Consider the following 18,388-nt stretch of genomic DNA (forward strand, 5'->3'; position numbering starts at 1 on the left):
AACAGTGAGCTTCAATCTGGATGAAGCTTTGAGGCACCCACCAGAGGATCACTCCATCTTCCAGTATGATATTATTGATGAGACCGTAGCTGCAGTCCATCAGGAAGAAATAGAAGAGATGCACATGGAGCAAGGTGCAAGTGTGGGGAAGCCCTCTGAGCTTCCTGAAGATGTCGTGCCACCACACATAGCTCCAGATGATCTAGTGCCTAGCCAGGAGCAGAAAATGGAACTAAAGTCCCTTCCACCCTACCTCAAGTATGCTTACCTTGAGGATAATCAGAAGCTCCCAGTCATCATTGCAAGGGAACTCACTTCCCAACAGGAAGAACAACTGCTTAGTGTGCTGAGAAAGCATAAGAAAGTAATTGGGCAGAGCTTGGCGGATATAGTAGGCATCAGCCCCAAGTCTGTGAACACTGGATATTTTTAGAAGAGGGAGCAAGGCCTGTTCGTCAACCTCAAAGGTGGCTTAACCCTACTATCTTGGAAGTTGTCAAGAAGGAAGTGACCAGATTTTACTTGAAGCAGACATCATCTACTCTATCTCAGATAGCGAATGGGTCAGCCCAATACAAGTGATACCCAAGAAGTCTGGAGTCACAACAATAAAGAATGAGCAAGGAGAGCTCATAGCAACTAGAGTGTAGAACTCCTGGAGGGTGTGCATTGATTACAGGCGCCTCAACCAGGCTACTCGCAAGGATCACTACCCATTGCCTTTCATCGATCAGATGCTTGATCGCCTGTCAGGTAAATCACACTACTGCTTTTTAGATGGTTACACTGGATATTTTCAAATTCATATAGTTCCTGAGGATCAAAAGAAGACTACTTTTACATGTCCCTTAATGTATGCATATAAGAGAATGCCTTTTGGCTTATGTAATGCACCGGCTAAGTTCCTATGATTCTTAACCAGAGCGAACATTACTAAGATTAAGAAGAGAAGCAGTGGCAAGAGCCAAAAGAGTGGTTGGTGAAGAAGAAGAAGAAGGTCCAACCCAAACCATGGAAGGAGAAGCACAAAACCACCATGAAGAAGCTGTTGGCAACAACCAGGCTCCACAAGAGAGGAGGATGCTAGGTTCATACATAAATCCCAATCCTGGGAATTATGGGAGTAGCATCGTGAGACCCAATATACATCCCAACAACTTTGAGCTTAAACCACAGCTCATCACTCTAGTTTAGAATAATTGTTCCTTTGGAGGAAATGCTCAAGAGGACCCCAATCAACATCTCACCACCTTCCTGAGGATTTGTGACACTGTGAAGTCAAATGGAGTTCATCCGGACACTTATAAACTGCTCTTGTTCTCTTTCTCTCTTAGGGACAAAGCGTCAAAGTGGCTGGAATCATTCCCCAAGAAAAAGCCTCACCACATGGGAAGATGTTATTAACAATTTTTTAGCAAGATTCTACCCTCCACAAAAGATCAATAGACTAAGAGCTAAGGTCCAAACGTTTAGACAACATGATGGAGAGACTCTATATGAAGCCTGGGAGAGATTTAAGGATTTGACAAGGAAATGCCCTCCTGATATGTTCAATGAATGGGTGCAGCTGTACATCTTTTATGAAGGGTTGTCATATGAATCCAAGATCACTATAGACCACTCTTCAGGGGGATCCCTTAACAAGAAAATGACCATTGAGGAGGCCATAGATATCATTGAAACTGTTGCTGACAATGAGTACTTCTATGCCTCTGAAAGGACTCAAAAGAGAGAAGGAGTAATGGAGCTCAACACCATGGATGCCTTGCTAGCACAAAACAAAGTGATCACTGATAAACCCCATTTTTAGGGTTTATCTTGTGTTGAATTTAGAGGGTTTTGTCAACTTTTCTCCCATTTATTCACTAAAATAGCATAGTTTTGTAAATTCTCCTTTAATTGTGCTTAAGAGTGAAAAACATGCTTTTTAGGTCTTAAAATAGCTAAATTTAATTCACCTTGATTCCATTAGATGCCTTGATATGTTTGTTAAGTGATTCACTAAAGCTAGTTGATGAGTGGATAATTTATACCCTTTTTGGCATTGTTTTTACATAGTTTTTAGTATGATTTAGTTACTTTTTATTATATTTTTATTAGTTTTTATTCAAAAATCACATTTCTGGATTTTACTATGAGTTTGTGTATTTTTCTGTGATTTCAGGTATTTTCTGGCTGAAATTAGGGGACCTGAGCAAAAATCTTATTTAGAGGCTGAAAAAGGACTGCAGATGCTGTTGGATTCTGACCTCCCTGTACTCGAAGTCTATTTTCTGGAGTTACAGAAGCCCAATTGATGCGTTTTCAATTGCCTTGGAAAGTAGACATCCTGGGCTTTTCAGCAATATATAATAGTCCATACTTTACTCGAGATGTGATGGCCCAAACTGGCGTTCAAAGTCAGCCTAAAATATCTTGGCGTAAAACACCCAAACTGGCACCAGAATTGGAGTTAAACGCCGAAACTAGCACCAAAGCTAGCGTTTAACTTCAGGAAAAGCCTAAGCACGAAAAAGCTTCAATGCTCAACCCAAGCACACACCAAGTGGGCCCCGGAAGTGGATTTCTGCATTATTTGCACTTAGTTACTCATTTTCTGTAACCCTAGGTTACTAGTTTAGTATAAAAACTACTTTTAGAGATTTATTTTATGTCTTTTATCTTTTGAACCATCTTATGTTTTCATAGACCATGGAGGCTGGCCTCATGGCCATGCCTAGACCTTTTTCACTTATGTATTTTCTACGGTGGAGTTTCTACACCACATAGATTAAGGTGTGGAGCTCTGTTGTTCTTCATGGATTAATGCAATTACTACTGTTTTCTATTCAATTCACGCCTACTTCTTCTCCAAGATATACTCTCATACTTAATTTAGTTTAGTCAGAATGAAGGGGTGACCCATGACAATCACCCAATATTTGTTACTCGCTTAGCCAAGATCGCGTGCCTGACAACCACAAAGCGGTCTACATGATGTTCAACGTAGTCATTGGACGACAGCTGGAGTATATTCTCTTGGGTTTCTAATCTAAAATTAGAACCTTCGTGGTATAGGCTAGAATTATTGGTAGCCATTCCTAGGATCCGGAAAGTCTAAACCTTGTCTGTGGTATTCCGAGTAGGATCTAGAAAGGGATGACTGTGATGAGCTTCAAACCTGCGAATGTGGGGCACAAGTGACAGTGTGCAAAAGGACAATGGTCCTATTCCGACGCTAGCGGGAACCGACAGATGATTAGCCGTGCGGTGACAGCGCATATGGATTTTTTTTCATCCTAGAGGATCATACAGCTTGCCATGGAAGGAGGTAACGCATGGTTGGAAGAAGGCAATAGGAAAGCAGAGGTTCAGAAGTAACAAAGCATCTCCAGACGCTTATCTGAAATTCCCACCAATGAATTACATAAGTAACTTTATCTTATTTTATATTTTATTTATATTTTAATTATCAAAACATCATAACCATTTGAATCGGCCTGACTGAGATTTACAAGGATGACCATAGCCTGCTTCAAGCCAACAATCTCCGTGGGATCGACCCTTACTCACGTAAGGTATTACTTGGACGACCCAGTGCACTTGCTGGTTAGTTGTACAGAGTTGTGAAAAAGAGTTGAGATTACGATCGTGCGTACCAAGTTTTTGGCGCCATTGTTAGAGATCACAATTTCGTGCACCAAGTTTTTGGCGCCGTTGCCGGGGATTGTTCGAGTTTGGACAACTGACGGTTCATCTTGTTGCTCAGATTAGGTACTTTTATTTTATATTTAAACTTTTTGTTTTCTTTCTTTTTATTTTCAAAAAAAAATTCAAAAAAATTTTTATTCGTTCTTTAGAATTTTTAAGAATGAATTCTAGAGTTTCAGATGATATGTGAAGCCTGGCTGGCTGCTAAGCCATGTCTAATCTTTTGGACCGAGGCTTCCACTTATCACTGCAGGAGCTTTTTTATTCTCATCAATTCAGCTGTTGTATGCCTGATTTGTATGATGAAGCTTGGCTAGCCATTCGCCATGTCTAATCTTTTAAACCAAAGGTTTCACATAAAGCTTGGCTGGCTATTAAGCCACGTCTAATCTTTTGGACCGAAGCTTTAGACTAACAGTGCATGATTCCTGGAATTCCTATTGAAAATTTTGAATTTATTTATTTTCTCTTTTTTCAAATAATTTTCGAAAAATACAAAAAAAATTAATAAAACCATAAAAACCAAAAATTTTATGTTTCTTGTTTGAGTCTAGTGTCAAATTTTAAGTTTGGTGTCAATTGCATATTTTGATTTTTGTTTAAATTTTCGAAGAACACATGCATGGAATTGTTCTTTCTTGATCTTCAAGTTGTTCTTGATGATTTCCCTTGTTTGATCTTTAAACTTTCTTGTTTTGTGTCTTTTCCTATTTTTCATATGCATTTTTTAATTATTAGTGTCTAAAGTTTAAAAATTTTTAAGTTTGGTGTCTTGCATGTCTTTCTTTTCTTAAAAATTTTTCAAAATTATTGGTGCATGAAATTGTGATCTCAGGCAACGGCGCCAAAAACTCTGTACGCACGTCTTAATAAATTGTTTTTCATTCACAACTTCGATACAACTAACCAGCAAGTGCACTGGGTCGTCCAAGTAATAAACCTTACGTGAGTAAGGGTCGATCCCACGGAGATTGTTGGTATGAAGCAAGTTATGGTCACCTTGTAGATCTCAGTCAGGCGGATATAAAATGGTTATGGAGTTTTCGAAAATATATAATAAAATAAGGATAGAAATACTTATGTAAATCATTGGTGAGAATTTCAGATAAGCGCATAGAGATGCTTTCGTTCCTCTGAACCTCTGCTTTCCTGCTGTCTTCATCCAATCAATCCTACTCCTTTCCATGGCTGGCTTTATGTAAGGACATCACCGTTGTCAATGGCTACTTTTTATCCTCTCTGGAAAATGGTCCGATGCGCTGTCACTACATGGCTAATCGTCTGGAGGCATCACCCTTGTCAATGGCTGCATCCCATCCTCTTGTGAAAATGGTCCAAATGCTCTGTCACAGCACGGCTAATCATCTGAGGTTCTCGATCATACTGGAATAGGATTCACCCTCCTTTTGCGTCTGTCTCTACGCCCAGCACTCACGAGTTTGAAGTTCGTCATAGTCATTCAATCCCAGAGTCCTACTCAGAATACCACAGACAAGGTTTAGACTTTCCGGACTCTCATGAATGCCACCATCAATCTAGCTTATACCACGAAGATTCTGATTAAGAGATCCAAGAGATACTCATTCAATCTAAGGTGGAACGGAAGTGGTTGTCAGGCACGCGTTTGTGGGGGAATGATGATGATTGTCACGTTCATCACATAGGTTGAAGTGCGAATGAATATCTTGGAAGCGGAATAAGTTGAATTGAATAGAAAAACAGTAGTACTTTGCATTAATCTTTGAGGAACAGCAGAGCTCCACACCTTAATCTATGGAGTGCAGAAACTCTACCGTATGAAAATACATAAGTGATAATGGTCCAGGCATGGCCGAATGGCCAGCCCCCATGAAAGTCTAAGATAGCATAAAACTGATCAAAGATGATCCGAAGATGTCTAATACAATAGTAAAAAGTCCTATTTATACTAAACTAGTTACTAGGGTTTACAGAAGTAAGTAGTTGATGCATAAATCCACTTCCGGGGCCCACTTAGTGTGTGCTTGGGCTGAGCTTGAATGTTACATGTGCAGAGGTCATTCTTGGAGTTGAACGCCAGTTTGTAACATATTTCTGGCATTCAACTCTGGCTTGTGATGTGTTTCTGGCGTTTAACTCCAGACAGCAGCATAGAACTGGCGTTCAACGCCCTTTTACGTCATCTAAACTCGGCCAAAGTATGGACTATTAAATATTTCTGGAAAGCCCTGGATGTCTACGTTCCAACGCAATTGGAAGCGCGCCATTTTGAGTTCTGTAGCTCCAGAAAATTCACTTTGAGTGCAGGGAGGTCAGAATCCAACAACATCAGCAGTCCTTCTTCAACCTCTGAATCTGATTTTTGCTCAAGTCCCTCAATTTCAGCCAGAAAATACCTGAAATCATAGAAAAACACACAAACTCATAGTAAAGTCCAGAAATGTGAATTTAACATAAAAACTAATGAAAACACCCCTAAAAGTAACTAGATTATACTAAAAACATACTAAAAACAATGCCAAAAAGCGTATAAATTATCCGCTCATCACAACACCAAACTTAAATTGTTGCTTGTCCCCAAGCAACTGAAAATAGGATAAAAAGAAGAGAATATACTATAAATTCCAAACTATCAATGAAACATAGCTCCAATCAGATGAGCGGAACTTGTAGCTTTTTGCCTCTTGAATAGTTTTGGCATCCCACTTTATCCATTGAGGTTCAGAATGATTGGCATCTATAGGAACTCAGAGTTCAGATAGTATTATTGATTCTCCTAGTTCAGTATGTTGATTCTTGAACACAGCTACTTTATGAGTCTTGGCCGTGGCCCTAAGCACTTTGTTTTCCAGTATTACCTCCGGATACATAAATGCCACAGACACATAATTGGGTGAACCTTTTCAGATTGTGACTCAGCTTTGCTAAAGTCCCCAATTAGAGGTGTCCAGGGTTCTTAAGCACACTCTTCTTTTGCTTTGGACCTTGACTTTAACCGCTCAGTCTCAAGTTTTCACTTGACACCTTCACGCCACAAGCACATGGTTAGGGACAGCTTGGTTTAGCCGCTTAGGCCAGGATTTTATTCCTTTAGGCCCTCCTATTCACTGATGCTCAAAGCCTTGGGATCCTTTTTATTGCCCTTGCCTTTTGGTTTTAAGGATTACTGGCTTTTTGCTCTTGCCTCTTGGTTTTAAGAGATTTTGGCTTTTTCTGCTTGCCTTTTCTTTTTCTATTTTTTTTTCGCCTTTTTTTTTCTTCAAGCTTTGTTCTTTGCTGCTTTTTCTTGCTTCAAGAATCATTTTTATGATTTTTCAGATTATCAAATAACATGTCTCCTTGTCATCATTCTTTCAAGAGCCAACATATTTAACATTCTTAAACAACAACTTCAAAATATATATGCACTGTTCAAGCATTCATTCAGAAAACAAGAAGCATTGTCACCACATCAACATAATTAAACTAAGTTCAAGGATAAATTTGAAACTCATGTACTTCTTGTTCTTTTGAATTAAAACATTTTTCATTTAAGAGAGGTGATGGATTCATAGGACATTCATAACTTTAAGACAAAGTTACTAAATACTAATGATCATGTAATAAGACACAAACTTAGATAAGCACTTAACATAGAAAACGAAAAACAGAGAATGTAAGAATAAGGAATGAGTCCACCTTAGTGATGGTGGTGTTTCCTTCTTGAGGAACCAATGATGTCCTTGAGCTCTTCTATGTCTCTTCCTTGTCTTTCTTGCTCCTCCCTCATTGCTTTTTGATCTTCTCTAATTTCATGAAGGATGATGGAGTGCTCTTGATGTTTCACCCTTAATTGTCCCATGTTGGAACTTAATTCTCCTAGGGAGGTGTTGATTTGCTCCCAATAGTTTTGTGGAGGAAGATGCATTTGAGGCATCTCCGGTTTTCCGGACTAAAATCTAAGTATTTCCACTGAACCATGGTGAGATAATTCTTTGGGTTCGGGTTCTTACTTTGATCATGGTTCCTAGTGATCCATGCATTGGCATAGAACTCTTGAACCATTAGAATTCTGACTTGTTGGATGGGTTTTGTTAGAACTTCCCAACCTCTTCTTTGGATTTCATGTCGGATCTCCGGATACTCATTTCTCTTGAGCTTGAAAGGGACCTCGGGGATCACCTTCTTCTTTGCCACAACATCATAGAAGTGGTCTTGATGAGCTTTGGAGATGAATCTTTCCATCTCCCATGACTCGGAGGTGGGAGCTTTTGTCTTCTCTTTCCCTTTTCTACAGGATTCTTTGGTCTTGGGTGCCATCAATGGTAATGGAAAAACAAAAAGCTTATGCTTTTACCACACCAAACTTAGAATATTGCTCGTCCTCGAGCAAGAGAAAAAAGAATAGATGAAGAAGAAGAAGAAATGGAGGAGAGGGAGAGAGAGATGTGTTTCGGCCAAGAAGGGGAAGAGAGGGTTGTGTTGTGTGAAAATGAGGAAGAATGGAGGGCTGTATATAGGGAAGGGAGGGGGGGTAAGGTTCGGCCATAAGGGTGGGTGTTGGGTGGGAAATTGATTTTGAATTTTGAAGGTAGGTGGAGTTTATGAGGTAGGTTTATGGGGAAGAGTGGATGGATGTGAGTGGTGAAGTGGTGATAGTGAAGAGAGATTGAGGTGATTGGTGAAGAGTTTTGGGGAAGAGTGTTTATTGGGAATAGAGGATGAACATTGAGAAGAGGGAAGAGAGTGAGTGGTGGTAGGTGGGGATCCTGTGGGGTCCACAGATCCTGAGTTGTTCAAGGATTTACAACCTTGCACCAAATTGGGCATGCAAAATGCCCTTGCACACAACTCTGGGTGTTCAGCGCCAGATTGGTGCTTGTTCTGGGTGTTGAACGCCCATTTGTTGCTCATTTCTGGCGTTGAACGCCAGAACCATGCTTGTTCTGGGCGTTCAGCGCCAGCTCTTCTCCAGGGTGCAATTCTGGCGTTCAAACGCCCAGATGCTGCCCATTTTGGGCGTTCAGCGCCAGAACCATGCTCTGTTCTGGCGTTGAACGCCAGCCAGATGCTTTTTACTGGCGTTTAAACGCCAGTGAGATCCTCCTCCAGGGTGTGATTTTTCTTCTGCTGTTTTTGATTCCGTTTTCAATTTTTATATTTATTTTGTGACTCCACATGATCATGAACCTAATAAAACATGAAAGAACAATAAAATTAGATAAATAAAAATTGGGTTGCCTCCCAACAAGCGCTTCTTTAATGTCAATAGCTTGACAGTGGGCTCTCATGGAGCCTCACAAATGTTCAGAGCATTGTTGAGACTTCCCAACACCAAACTTAGAGTTTGACTGTGGGGACTCTGGTTGACTCTGTTTTGAGAGAAGCTTTTTATGCTTCCTCTCCATGTTTACAGAAGGATGACCTCGAGTTTTAAACACAAGGGAGTCCTCATTCAATTGAAGGACTAGTTCACCTCTGTCAACATCAAGCACAGCTCTTGCTGTGGCTAGGAAGGGTCTTCCAAGGATGATGGATTCATCCTCATCCTTCCCAGTATCTAGGACTATGAAATCAGCAGGGATGTGAAGGCCTCCAACCTTTACTAACACGTCCTTTACTTGTCCATAAGCCTGTTTTCTTGAATTGTCTGCCATCTCTAATGAGATTTTAGTAGCTTGCACCCCAAAGATTCCCAGTTTCTCTATTACAGAGAGGGGCATGAGGTTTATCCCTGAACCAAGGTCACACAGAGCCTTTTCAAAGATCATGGTGCCTATGGTACAAGGTATTAGGAACTTTCCAGGATCCTGTTTCTTCTGAGGCAATGTCAGTTGATCCAGATCACTCAGTTCATTGGTGAATAGGGGAGGTTCATCTCCCCAAGTCTCATTACCAAATAAATTGGCATTCAGCTTCATGATTGCACCAAGGTACTTGGCAACTTGCTCTTTAGTAACATCCTCATTCTCTTCAGAAGAGGAATACTCATCAGAGCTCATGAATGGCATAAGGAGGTTCAATGGAATCTCTATGGTCTCTAGATGAGCCTCAGATTTCTTTAGTTCCTCAAAGGGAAACTCCTTATTGATCACTGGACGTCCCAGGAGGTCTTCCTCACTGGGATTCACGTCCTCCACTTCCTCTTTGGATTCGGCCATGATGGTTATATCAATGGCCTTGCACTCTCCTTTTGGATTTTCTTCTGTATTGCTTGGGAGAGTACTAGGAGGGATTTCAGTGATCCTTTTACTCAGCTGGCCCACTTGTGCCTCCAAATTTCTAATGGAGGATCTTGTTTCATTCATAAAACTCATAGTGGCCTTAGATAGATCAGAGACTAAGTTTGCTAAATTAGAGGTATTTTTTTCAGAGTTCTCTGTCTGTTGCTGAGTGGATGATGGAAAAGGCTTGCTATTGCTAAACCTGTTTCTTCCACCATTATTAAAGCCTTATTGAGGCTTTTGTTGATCCTTCCATGAGAAATTTGGATGATTTCTCCATGATGAGTTATAGGTGTTTCTATAAGGTTCACCTAAGTAATTTACCTCTGCTATTGCAGGGTTCTCAGGATCATAGGCCTCTTCTTCAGAAGGCGCCTCTTGAGTACTGTTGGATGCAGCTTGCATTCCATTCAGATTCTGAGAAATCATATTGACTTGCTGAGTCAATATTTTGTTCTGAGCCAATATGGCATTCAGAGTATCAATTTCAAGAACTCCCTTCTTCTGAGGCGTCCCATTACTCACAGGATTCCTCTCAGAAGTGTACATGAACTAGTTATTAGCAACCATCTCAATGAGTTCTTGAGCTTCTGCAGGCGTTTTCTTTAGGTGAATGGATCCACCTGCAGAATTATCCAACGACATTTTAGCTAATTCAGAAAGACCATCATAGAATATATCCAGGATGGTCCAGTCTGAAAGCATGTCAAAAGGACACTTTTTGGTCAGTTCTTTGTATCTCTCCCAAGCTTCATAGAGGGATTCACCTTCTTTCTGTCTGAAGGTTTGAACAACCACTCTAAGCTTACTCAGCTTTTGAGGAGGAAAGAACTTGGCTAAGAAAGCCTTGACCAGCTTATCCCAAGAGTTCAGGCTATCCTTAGGTTGAGAGTCCAACCATATTCTAGCTCTGTCTCTTACAGCAAAAGGGAAAAGCATGAGCCTGTAGACTTCGGGATCTACTCTATTAGTCTTAACAGTATCACAGATCTGCAAGAATTCAGTTAAGAACTGAAAAGGATCTTCAGATGGAAGTCCATGAAACTTGCAGTTTTGCTGCATCAGAGAAACTAATTGAGGTTTCAGCTCAAAATTGTTTGCTCCAATGGTAGGGATGGAGATGCTTCTTCCATGTAAATTGGAATTAGGTGCAGTAAAGTCACCAAGCATCCTCCTTGTATTATTATTATTTTTGGCTGCCATCTCCTCTTCCTGTTCGAAAATTTCTGAAAGGTGCTTGCTGGATTGTTGTAATTTAGCTTCTCTTAGTTTTCTCTTCAGAGTCCTTTCAGGTTCTGGATCTGCTTCAACAAGAATGTTCTTGTCTTTGCTTCTGCTCATATGAAAAAGAGGGACAGAAAAATAATAATAATAGGGGTCCTTTTTACCACAGTATAGAGGTCCCTGTGTGAGTAGAAGAAAAGAAGAAGAAAAAATTTGAACACAGATGGAAGAGGGGGTTCAAATTTGGGTGAGATGAAGTATTAGTAGATGAATAACTAAATAGAAGGAGATGAGAGAGAAGGAGAATTTTTGAAAATTATTTTTGAAAAAGAGTTAGTGATTTTCGAAAATAGTTTTTGAAAAAGGTTAGTAATTTTTCGAAAATTAAAATAAAAAATTAAAATAATTAGTTAATTAAAAAGAAATTTTGAAAAAGAGGGAAGATATTTTCGAAAATTAGAGAGAGAGAGTTAGTTAGGTAGTTTTGAAAAAGATAAGAAACAAACAAAAAGTTAGTTAGTTAGTTTCTTAACAAGCAAGTAACAAACTTGAAATTTTTGAACCAAAACATTAATTGATGATGTTATTTTCGAAAATTATGTGATAAAGATAAGAAAAAGATTTTTGAAAAATATTTTTAAAATTTTCGAAAATAACTAAGAAAAATGAAAAAGATTTGATTTTTGAAAAAGATAATATTTTTAAATTGAAAATTTGATTTGACTCATAATAACAACTAGATTTTAAAAATTTTTGAAAAAGTCAAATCTAATTTTTGAAATTTTAAGAGAGAAAAAGGAGAAGATATTTTTTTGATTTTTGAATTTTTAATGATGAGAGAGAAAAACATGAAAATGATGCAATGCATGAAAATTTTGGATCAAAACAATGAATGCATGTAAGAATGCTATGAATGTCAAGATGAACACCAAGAACACTATGAAGATCATGATGAACATCAAGAACTTATTTTTGAAAATTTTTATATGCAAAGAAAACATGCAAGACACCAAACTTAGAAATCTTTCATGTTTAGACACTATGAATGCAAAAATGCATATGAAAAACAAGAAAAGACACAAAACAAGAAAACATCAAGATCAAACAAGAAGACTTACCAAGAACAACTTGAAGATCATGAAGAACACTATGAATGCATGAATTTTTCGAAAATTTTATGCAAACTTTAAAACATGCAATTGACACCAAACTTAAAATTGACTCAAGACTCAAACAAGAAACACAAAATATTTTTGATTTTTATGATTTTATGATTTTTTTGGATTTGTTGAAAATTATTTGAAAAAGAAAAATAAGGATTCCAAAATTTTTAATATGAATTCCAGGAATCTTGCAATCTTAGTCTAAAGCTCCAATCTGAGGGTTAGACATGGCTTAATAGCCAGCCAAGCTTTAGAAGATATTTATACTTTCCATGTATAGAGCAACTAAGTGTGTGAGAATCAACAAGCTCTTGTGATGATAAGTTGAAACCCCAGTCCAAAAGATTAGACATGGCTTACAGCCAGCCAGGATTCAACAAATCATCATGAAACACTAGAATTCATTCTTAAAAATTCTGAAGAAACATATATTAAATATTTTTGAAAATAATTTTTATTATTTTTTTTTTCGAAAACAAAGGAGAAAATTTTTGAAATATTTTTGAAAAAAAAAATTTTTTGAAAGCTTTTTGAAAATAAAACAAAAAGAAAATTACCTAATCTGAGCAACAAGATAAACCGTCATTTGTCCAAACTCGAACAATCCCCGGCAACGGCGCCAAAAACTTGGTGCACGAAATTGTGATCTCAGGCAACGGCGCCAAAAACTCTGTACGCACGTCTTAATAAATTGTTTTTCATTCACAACTTCGATACAACTAACCAGCAAGTGCACTGGGTCGTCCAAGTAATAAACCTTACGTGAGTAAGGGTCGATCCTACGGAGATTGTTGGTATGAAGCAAGCTATGGTCACCTTGTAGATCTCAGTCAGGCGGATATAAAATGGTTATGGAGTTTTTGAAAATATATAATAAAATAAGGATAGAAATACTTATGTAAATCATTGGTGAGAATTTCAGATAAGCGCATAGAGATGCTTTCATTCCTCTGAACCTCTGCTTTCCTGCTGTCTTCATCCAATCAATCCTACTCCTTTCCATGGCTGGCTTTATGTAAGGACATCACCGTTGTCAATGGCTAATTTTTATCCTCTCTGGAAAATGGTCCGATGCGCTGTCACTGCATGGCTAATCGTCTGGAGGCATCACCCTTGTCAATGGATGCATCCCATCCTCTTGTGAAAATGGTCCAAATGCTCTGTCACAGCACGGCTAATCATCTGAGGTTCTCGATCATACTGGAATAAGATTCACCTTCCTTTTGCTTCTGTCACTACGCCCAACACTCGCGAGTTTGAAGTTCGTCACAGTCATTCAATCCCAGAGTCCTACTCGGAATACCACAGACAAAGTTTAGACTTTCCGGACTCTCATGAATGCCGCCATCAATCTAGCTTATACCACGAAGATTCTGATTAAGAGATCCAAGAGATACTCATTCAATCTAAGGTGGAACGGAAGTGGTTGTCAGGCACGCGTTCATGGGGGAATGATGATGATTGTCACGTTCATCACATTCAGGTTGAAGTGCGAATGAATATCTTGGAAGCGGAATAAGTTGAATTGAATAGAAAAATAGTAGTACTTTGCATTAATCTTTGAGGAACAGCAGAGCTCCACACCTTAATCTATGGAGTGCAGAAACTCTACCGTATGAAAATACATAAGTGATAATGGTCCAGGCATGGCCGAATGGCCAGCCCCCATGAAAGTCTAAGATAGCATAAAACTGATCAAAGATGATCCGAAGATGTCTAATACAATAGTAAAAAGTCCTATTTATAATAAACTTGCTACTAGGGTTTACAGAAGTAAGTAGTTGATGCATAAATCCACTTCCGGGGCCCACTTGGTGTGTGCTTGGGCTGAGCTTGAATGTTACACGTGCAGAGGTCATTCTTGGAGTTGAACGCCAGTTTGTAACGTATTTCTGGCGTTCAACTCTGGCTTGTGACGTGTTTCTGGCGTTTAACTCCAGACAGCAGCGTAGAACTGGCGTTCAACGCCCTTTTACGTCATCTAAACTCGGCCAAAGTATGGACTATTATATATTGCTGGAAAGCCCTGGATGTATACTTTCCAACGCAATTGGAAGCGCGCCATTTTGAGTTTTGTAGCTCTAGAAAATTCACTTTGAGTGCAGGGAGGTCAGAATCCAACAGCATCAGTAGTCCTTCTTCAACCTCTGAATCTGATTTTTGCTCAAGTCCCTCAATTTCGGCCAGAAAATACCTGAAATCACAGAAAAACACAAAAACTCATAGTAAAGTCCAGAAATGTGAATTTAACATAAAAACTAATGAAAACATCCCTAAAAGTAACTAGATTCTACTAAAAACATACTAAAAACATTGCCAAAAAGCGTATAAATTATCCGCTCATCAATTATGTTCTTGATGATCATCATGATCTTCAAAGTGTTCTTAGTGTTCATCTTGACATTCAAAGTGTTATTGCATGCATTGTTGTTTTGATCTTAATTTCTTGTGTTTTGCATCATTTTTTTTTGTTTTTCTCTCTCCTCACTAAAAATTCAAAAATAAAAAATATCTTTCCCTTATTCTTCCCATAAATTTCGAAATTTTGAATCGATTTGGTAAAAAATTTTTAAAATTTAGTTGTTTCTTTTTAGTCAAGTCAAAATTTCAATTTAAAAATTTTATCTTTTCAAATCTTTTTCAAAAATCAAATATTTTTCAATTTTCCTTCATGTTTTTCGAAAATTTTCAAACTGATTTTCAAAATCTTTTTCTTAATTTTGTTTCATATTTTCGAAATTACTACGAACATTTAATATTTAGATTTAAATAGTTTCAGGTTGTTACTTGCCTATTAAGAAAGGTCCAATCTTTAAATTCTAGAATCATATCTTTTAGTTTCTTGTTAGTCAAGTAATCAACTTTAATTTCAAAAATCAAATCTTTTTAATTTCCTTTTCAAATTATTTTTCAAAATAAATTTCAATCATATCTTTTTTAAAATCAATTTCAAAATCTTTTCTAACTTCTTATCTTTTCAAAATTGATTTTCAAATCTTTTTCAATTAACTGCTTGACTTTTTTATTTTAAAAAGTTTTCTATTTCAATCATTTCTTTTTCAAAACCACCTAACTACTTTTCTCTCTCCAATTTTTGAAAATCACTAACACTTTTTCAAAAATCTTTTTAATTAATTTTTAAATTTTATTTTATTTCTTCTCTTAAATTTCGAATACTAACCAATAATTAAAATAAAAACAAAAATATTTCCCTTTTATTTTAATTTAAAATTCGAATTCTCTCTCTCTCATCTCTTTCTATTTATTTATTTATTTACTAACACTTCTCTTTTTCTTATAATTCGAACCCTCTCTCCCTCTCTGTGTTCGAATTCTTCATCTTCTCTCTTATTCATTCTACTCTTCTATTCTTCTACTCACATAAAGGAATCTCTATACTGTGGCATAGAGGATTCCTATTCTTGTCTGTTCTCTTCTTTTTCATATGAGTAGGAGCAAGGATAAGAACATTCTTGTTGAAGCTGATCCGGAACCTAAAAGGACTCTAAAGAGGAAGCTAAGAGAAGCTAAGGCACAACACTCTGGAGAGGAGCTGACAGAATTCTTCGAAAAAGAAGAAGAGATGGCCGAACCCAATAACAATGGAGGAGATGCAAGGAAGATGCTTGGTGACTTTATTGCACCCTCTTCTGACTTCTGTGGAAGGAGCATCTCAATTCCTGCAATTGGAGCAAACAACTTTGAGCTTAAGCCTCAATTAATTTCTCTAATGCAGCAGAATTGCAAGTTTCATGGACTTCCATTGAAAGATCCTCATCAGTTTTTAGCTGAATTCTTGTAAATTTGTGATACTGTTAAGACCAATGGGGTTAATCCTGAGGTCTATAGACTTATGCTTTTTCCCTTTGCTGTAAGAGACAGAGCTAGGACATGGTTGGACTCACAACCTAAAGACAGCCTGAACTCTTGGGAAAAGTTGGTCAATGCTTTCTTGGCCAAATTCTTTCCACCTCAAAAGTTGAGTAAGCTTAGAGTGGAAGTCTAAACCTTCAGACAGAAGGAAGGTGAATCCCTTTATGAAGCTTGGGAAAGATACAAGCGATTGATCAGAAGGTGTCCTTCTGACATTTTTTCTGAATGGAGCATCATATGTATATTCTATCATGGTCTGTCTGAATTGTCCAAGATGTCATTGGACCACTCCGCTGGAGGATCTCTTCATCTGAAGAAGATGCTTGCAGAAGCCCAGGAACTCGTTGAAATGGTTGCAAATAACCAGTTCATGTACACTTCTAAAAGGAATCCTGTGAATAATGGGACAACTCAGAAGAAATGAGTTCTGGATATTGATACTCTGAATGCCATATTGGCTCAGAACAAAATATTGACTCAGCAAGTCAATATGATTTTTTAGAGTCTGTCTGGAATGCAAACTACATCAGGTAATACTAAGGAAGCTTCCTCTGAAGAAGAAGCTTATGATCCTGAGAATCCTGGAATAGAAGAAGTGAATTACATGGGAGATTCCTATGGAAACACTTACAATCCTTCATGGAGGAATCATCCTAATCTCTCATGGAAGGATCAACAGAAGCCTAATCAAGGCTTCAATAATAATAATGGTGGGAGAGCACGGTTTGGCAATAACAAACCTTTTCCATCATCTTCTCAGTAACAGACAGAGAATTCTAAGCAGAGCCACTCTGACTTAGCAACTGTAGTCTCTGATCTATCTAAGACCACTCTCAGCTTCATGACTGAAGCAAGGTCCTCCATTAGAAATTTGGAGGCACAAGTGGGTCAGCTGAGTAAGAAAGTTACTGAACTCCCTCCTAGTACTCTCCCAAGCAATACAGAAGAGAATACAAAAAGAGAGTGCAAGGCCGTAAATATAACCAACATAGCCGAACCTAGTGAGGAAGAAAAGGAAGTGATTTCTAGTGAGGAAGACCTCAATGAACGTCCACTAGCCTCCAAGGAATTCCCTAATGAGGAACCAAAGGAATCTGAGGCTCATATAGAGACCATAGAGATTCCATTGAACTTACTATTGCCATTCATGAGCTCTGATGAGTATTCTTCCTCTGAAGAGGATGAAGATATTATTAAAGAGCAAGTTGCTCAATATCTGGGAGTAATCATGAAGCTGAATGCCAAGCTATTTGGTAATGAGATTTGGGAGGATGAACCCCTATTGCTCATCAATGAACTAAATGATCTGGTTCAACTGAAATTACCTCAGAAGAAACAGGATCCTGGAAAGTTCTTAATACCTTGTACCATAGGCACCATGACCTTTAAGAAAGCTCTGTGTGACCTTGGGTCAAGTATAAACCTCATGCCCCTCTCTGTAATGGAGAAACTATGGATCTTTGAGGTGTAAGCTGCAAGAATCTCACTAGAGATGGCAGACAATTCAAGGAAACAGGCTTATGGACTTGTAGAGGATGTCTTAGTAAAGGTTGAAGGCCTGTACATCCCTACTGATTTCATAATTCTAAACACTGGGAAGGAAGAGGATGAATCCATCATCCTTGGAAGACCCTTCCTAGCCACAGCAAGAGTTGTGATTGATGTTCACAGAGGAGAGCTAGTCTTTCAATTGAATGAGGACTATCTTGTGTTTAAGGCTCAAGGATCTTCTTCTGTAACCATGGAGAGGAAGCATGAAAAGCTTCTCTCAATACAGAGTCAAACAGAGCCCCCACACTCAACTTCTAAGTTTGGTGTTCGGAGGCCATCATCAAGCTCTGAATCGCTATGAAGCTCTCTAAGAGCTCATTGTCAAGCTATTGACATTAAAAAAGCGCTTGTTGGGAGGCAACCCAATATTATCTAATTATATTTATTTGTTTCCCATTGTTATTTTATGTTTTCTTTAGGATGATGATCATGTGAAGTCACAAAAATAACTGCAAAATAAAAAAAAGAATGAAAAACAGCATTAAAAATAGCACACCCTGGAGGACAAGCTTACTGGCGTTTAAACGCCAGTAAGGATAACAGAATGGGCATTTAACGCCCAGCCTGGCAGCATTCTGGGCGTTTAACGCCAGAAAGGGCTGCCTGGCACTGGCTGGCGTTATACGCCAGAATGGGCATCTGGCTGGCATTTAACGCCAGAAATAGGCATCTAGCTGGCGTTTAACGCTAGAAATGGGTAGCAGA

General features: G+C 38.3%; 3 non-coding genes across 3 annotated transcripts; 1 reads left to right on the forward strand and 2 right to left on the reverse strand.

Annotated features, from left to right (window-relative positions):
• Window positions 1-1,444: 1,444 nt before the first annotated feature.
• On the reverse strand, window positions 1,445-1,551 carry LOC148567599 (small nucleolar RNA R71). Its single transcript, XR_015883070.1, has one exon. It is a non-coding gene; the product is annotated as a small nucleolar RNA R71 (small nucleolar RNA).
• A 9,020-nt stretch (window positions 1,552-10,571) lies between these two features.
• On the forward strand, window positions 10,572-10,679 carry LOC148567600 (small nucleolar RNA R71). The gene has a single exon (XR_015881479.1). It is a non-coding gene; the product is annotated as a small nucleolar RNA R71 (small nucleolar RNA).
• A 5,565-nt stretch (window positions 10,680-16,244) lies between these two features.
• Window positions 16,245-16,348, reverse strand: LOC148567601 (small nucleolar RNA R71). The gene has a single exon (XR_015881633.1). It is a non-coding gene; the product is annotated as a small nucleolar RNA R71 (small nucleolar RNA).
• Between the last annotated feature and the right edge of the window lie 2,040 nt (window positions 16,349-18,388).

The sequence above is a fragment of the Arachis ipaensis genome, chromosome B4 (genome assembly GCF_059453495.1).
Source record: "Arachis ipaensis isolate K30076 ecotype BB chromosome B4, ASM5945349v1, whole genome shotgun sequence".
Taxonomy (NCBI): Eukaryota; Viridiplantae; Streptophyta; class Magnoliopsida; order Fabales; family Fabaceae; genus Arachis; species Arachis ipaensis.